Below are 6,000 nucleotides of genomic sequence, written 5' to 3' on the forward strand. Positions count from 1 at the left end.
GGTAAATATAAAGTTATTCTATTAACAATGCATATTGTGATCCCACAGTGCATAGAGTACTCTGTTGGGCAATGTGAGGAATTATAACAGATAGTTCCTGATGTTGGGGAGTTTAGAATTTAATAGCAAGTGAGGTAAGCACTTCAAAAATTACATATTCTAGAAATCCCCAACTCACAAATGCGCTGTGTTCCAAAAGTTACAAATCAGTTGTTTGGGACTCAGCAATAGATTTTTTTTCCTAGAGGGTAAAAATATTACGTGCTCTTTGAGTTCCCAGTCTAGCCCTCATGTATACAGTTTATGTACTGTCATTCAGAGAGTGAACAAATATCAAATGTGTATGATGTATATCACATCATGCTTCAGTTAACTCCAGTTCTTTTTATACCCTGGTTCTAGTCTTCTGGTAATTATTTTGGCATTTCTTTTGTCCTTATTTGTAGCTGTTCCTTTGTTGCTTTTTTTGTCCTTTACAAGTTGAGTCTCCAGGTAATGTCTTAGCTTTGAGCTTTACCCAGATCCGAAAATAACAGGCAGTCCTGCCCAAGATTCCCAGCTGGGGCAGATATGCAGTGCCATGCCAACTGCTGGCTACACACTACCATTTTAATTCATGAATGTCATTGTAATTTGCAATGAAAAAAGTATATTGGTAGAAACTCTACTGTTGCCTTGTATAGTATTTCAGTTATATTATGAGTTATATAGGCATTTGTAGCCTAGCCTAGGAATCTAAGGATTACATAATGTTCTGTCTAACCAACATTTGTTAAATGCAAGGCACTGTGAGGCATACAAAGATGAACAAGGAACGTCCCCTCCTTTCAAAGAATTTTCAATATAGTAGGGGAGAAAGGGCATACACAAATAAATTTAATACAAGGTAGAAAGATATGACTGCTAAAGGAGGAGCACAAGCAAAATGCTATGGGAAAATGATATTTCTATTTCCACCTCATAATTTGGAACACAAGGAACATTTCTTTCCTTTCATAGTAGCTTCAGTTACCTCTGGCATCATGCAAAGATGGAATTCTTCTCCCCTTTCTACCATATTCCCTCTTCCTAACAAGAAGAGAATGTCATGTGTTGGGGAATACTTCTTGCTCTTCAAAATCCCAAGAGACCCCAAGCTTGATGTGTCCTCCATTTGTATATATTGCATATTTCTAAGCTGAGTGCTTACAGTGACAATGGTACACGTACAGGCAAATAATATGTATGTATGTATGTATGTATGTATGTATGTATGTATGTATGTATGTATATGCCAAGGGTCAGCTAGGTGGAACAGTGGGTAAAGTACTCGGCCTGAAATCAAGAAGACTCATCTTCATGACTTCTAATCTGGCCTCAACTACTTTCTAGCTGTGTGACCCTGGGCAAGTCACTTAACACTGTTTGCCTCACTTTCCTCACCTATAAAATGAGTTGCAGAAGGAAATCGCAAACCATTACAGTGTCTTTGTCAAGAAAACTCCAATTGAGGTCATGAAGGTTTGGACATGGCTGAAAAATGACTGAATAATAATAAAAATATATATATGCTGTGTGTGTGTATGTGTGTGGCATAAAGATGTTCATCTAGATCTTTCTTATGCATAATGTTTTATTTTCTTTATTTTTGTTTTGTTTTTTATTGTTATGAAGTTGATAATCATCGGCGAACATGATAATTTTCGTATACAAAAAGAGGTTAAAACCATCAATCTCTCTCATAGACAGCTTTGTAAATATACATAATAAATTTAGGAATGAACTTCCAAAATTGTCTTGCTTGTCTATGTTTAGGTTTTGAGTAAATATTTACTATTGATAATGATGATATAATCCTATATATCTATATTTACTTTGTATTTATATTTGTATAGACAGATGTGTGTGTGTGTGTGTGTGTGTGCATGTGTGTGTGTGTGTGCGTGTGCGTGTCTGTACCCATGCTTGAGCCAGGTGGTATTATGCTTGGAAGTCTCTTGAAGGAGATGGGAGGCGTATAGGAAGATGGCATGTCCAATTGCTTAGAGGTTGTGTGTATACCAGGGATAAATGGATCAGCTTTCCTGGAGCAAAAATCATAAGTCAATGTGCAATAGACAGGATGAATACTATGAGATCAAAAGCAGTTGATAGCAAACATTGAAAGGTATGACAAGGAACCATAAATGAAATAGCGCAACTTTTAATTAAGACAGGATAGCTAAGTAAGTAACAAAGGGAAATTCCCCCCAAACTCAGAAGGGTTTAAATTTCCTACAGATTCCTGTGTTAGTGGTAGGAGAGGAAACACTCCTAGATGGCTCGCAATCCTAGGATTAAGTCTTGGCTGATATACCTCTGATCACTCTCCTAGAAAGCAGCTATGCATTTTTATTTCTTGACTCCACCTTGACAATTGCTTTTGCTCACTTCTTCTGTAGTCTCCTGCAGAGTAGTCCTCGTCTGCCAGAGGCCTTCTTCTTCAAAAGGAATGTTCTTGTTCCCTGGTGAGATAGCTTAGTTAACCTCACCCAGCATAGGACAAGTCTCCCCCTCCCCAGCCCCGCCCCCAACCTGCCCACCAATCTACCTCACCATTCCTTATAGCAATTTCCCAGGCTCAATTGATACTTAGATTTTGTTATGTAAATAACATCCAACTTCCATCATGCCCCTGGCAGCTAGCACCAGGGAGATGAAAAACACCCTAAAATTTCTAGAAATCACAAGGATATATTTAGGATACATTGAAGGGATGAGCAGAGCTGGTGACTTGTTGGCCTTTATTGCACTATGACCAGGTAACTGTCCTCTTTACTTATAGACAGATTCGGTAGGGGGAAAAAGATAGCAAATCTTTAAAAAATTGTTGTAATAAGGCCTGAACTTGCTTTTGTGGCTTGAAAATATTATGCTAAGGTTGTAGATGAGTACGAAGAAGGTATTATCTAAAATTTCCACTTTATTTTATGCAAGTCAGGTTCGGACAAGAATTTTTTTGTGTGTGAACTGCTATGGGCTGTCAGTCTGTCAGAGGGTTTTTTCCCCTTTAAAAATTTTTCATTAGATGCTCTCTTGACCATACTTAAATGTAGCTTTCCCAAGTGCTTGGATTCCATAAAATCTCTTCCTTTTAATTTAACATGAAATTTGGCACTCAAATGCTGAAATAACCTCAGTTGCCAAGGTTGGAGTTGCCTTATATTAAATGAATGACAGGATTTTGTTGATGGATTAGATTAAAAGCATATCCCTTTACCAGTCTTTCCTATTTTTGCCCTTTGAAAGGTGATAATGTGTTGAAAGTAAAGAAATTTAGAGCCAAATGAAAGGAAGTAATTGAGTCCTGTTAGACTCTGATTTCTGGATGAAGTTTGCTTGCAAATACCATGATAATAGATGGCTTGAATACATTTAGTGAGATATAAGATCCCAGTAGCTCATAAAGGTCATCAATATAATTAAGAAGCATTTGTAAAATACCTGTCTGTGTATAGTATTCTTCTAGTGAGCCACTGGAGACCTCTGACTTGACTCTGTTTGTGTAAGTTTGGGCACACTTAATAAAGTGAACTTCAGTTTATCCTAAATCCAAACAAATGTAAAGTTCAAAGTATTCTTTTCACAGTTCTGTACAATGATTGATGTTCATAATAATGACTCTGAAGGCCACAAGACTCAAGTCTTTCTTCAATGATCAAAATGCTCAGTACAGTTTTATGTGAACTGTATTTTATTGCATTAGAAAACCTATGAAAGGACTTTTAAAAGTATATCATGTTATGCAAATGAACATACTGTCTGGTTATTATTATCATAATTATTTTGACCAGTTCAAAATGTAGTCATTCTTGGCTAGTGTATTGGACAACTGTCAGATGTTCAGAATAATCCATTAGCCTACCACCTAATTCCCAAGCAAATCTGGGTAAACAGAATTTTGTTTTCATTGCTTTTGCATCATTATGACTTAGTGATTAGCAAGTTTGGGACAATGACTGCCCCAAAGTCAATAGATAAAAGAAATCTATTAGAACTGCTGACTCCACCATAAAGCTCTGCCAGATTCCATGTGACCCTAGGTCCACCTCTTTGTACTTTGGTTCCACCATGTCAAAAATGCTGATGGCAATCTTGATCTATCGGTTAGTGGTCCGTTTCAATACCTTGCATGAATGAGGATAATTAAAATAGTATGATCTTGGGATCAGCTGGCATTTGTTCTTTCTCATGCCTGGGATGGTCTTTTATCTCAAACAAGGTCAAAGGATTTCACTGATGGAACTCACCTGGCATTCCTGGAAAGATTTAGCATCTTAGTTTTTGTATAATCATATCCATCATGAATGGCTATGCAGCCTACCAAACCAGTCCAAGCAGACCAACTCAACTCCAGGTTTTGTGCTCCTTTCAATAAATATATCAGTACCTTGAGTGGTTGTCTTTCGTGAGTAAGGCACAATGCTTTCATTAGACAATTTCAATGATCTCAGTTCAAATTCAGGCTATGGTTTTGTCTCCTTAAGCTATCCAGGGACTAGCAGTGTATGAAGATTTCTGTAAAGGTTTGGGGGATAATTTTGACTCAGGTGGAGACCTGTCATCAACATTACTAACCAATTTTGGGGGGACTAGGCCTGTGATTTTACTGGTAGAGACAGCACCCAGATGAGGAAACTCTGTCTACTAAGCAATTTAACACTTTGTCTGCAATCTATAATCTTAGAGAGTGACCTACAACTGAGAAGTTGAGTGACTTGTCCATGGTTACAGAGCTAGTATGTGTCAAAGGCAGGAGTTGAATTCAGGTCTCCTTGGATACAAGTCTGGCACTATATCCACTACTCCACAGCCTGTATGTGTCCAAGGCAGAATTTGAACCCAGGGCTTCTTGGATCCAGGGCTAATTCCATATCCAGTATGTCATAGCTGTTTCTCCTCTATCAAAAAGCAGTTAATGAAAGCACCCATAATGAAATGCCTTATGTATATCATTACAAATCAGCTTTCCCCACAATTTCCATCTTGTTTCTGGACTTGTGGTTACATGAGTTATATGCCTCATGTTCCTAATACTCATAGTTCCCACAATTTGCTCTACAATTGATTGAAAGTGTTTTTTAAATACTTGAAAATATCTGTGGCAAATCCAGGCCTAAAGAGCAGAGCAGGGTTTCTATACAAGCTGCTGGTGGACACAAGAAAGGTAAAATATTCATTCGGAGATTTTCAAATTTATTTTTCAAAATTTCAAATTTACTTTTCAAAAAAATTACTTAACACCCTCCCCCCCAAACCCGTTAGGTTAAGTTAACCCTTATTTTTTTCAGTGTCCCCCAATTGCATTACCCCCCATCATTCCAGTGCCCCCAAGAAGGTGGTATAGCCCACTTTGGGAAACAATGCAGTGCATGAAGTATTGGGGAAATGCTAGGTATTGTTAGGTATTCTAAGCAGTCCTTAGAGATGCATTTGCAACTACTGCAATAACTCTACAGGAAGGATAGTGCTTAAAACCTTTTGAGATCCCCGAGAAAACTCTATGGAAAGAATCATGATGGTCTGCCCCCAGAAAAGGCTCTGGAAGCTGTCTGCAATGAGGAAATAATTATAATACCCACTTTGCCCAGTATCAGTAATATGCTTTATTCTTTATTAGCATAAGTAAACTTTTGATACACATAGGTTTTCTTTCCTAATTTTACTCCCTCATGACTCAAATCAAATGAGTGTTTTTTTAAATGTAGAACTGTATTCTTTTAAGATTCCCCTTTTCTATCTGTCCTAAAACCCACTTTCATTTCTTCTCATCTGTTACTTGGTTTGAGTTTTCACTAATCTTGGCTTCAGTTAAAATCATTCTATCCTTGGTCATGTTGGAGCAAGGCAATTTTATCCTCACCAGTACATCTGAGCCTCTGAAATATTTATTTCATTTTGAAGAGAAGCAAATGTACATTAGTTATAAAAGATGTGGCTCAAGCATTTGGGATTTGCACCTTTGAATTGACCACAGTGTCC

This window comes from Trichosurus vulpecula, chromosome 8 (assembly GCF_011100635.1).
Source record: "Trichosurus vulpecula isolate mTriVul1 chromosome 8, mTriVul1.pri, whole genome shotgun sequence".
NCBI classification, from domain to species: domain Eukaryota; kingdom Metazoa; phylum Chordata; class Mammalia; order Diprotodontia; family Phalangeridae; genus Trichosurus; species Trichosurus vulpecula.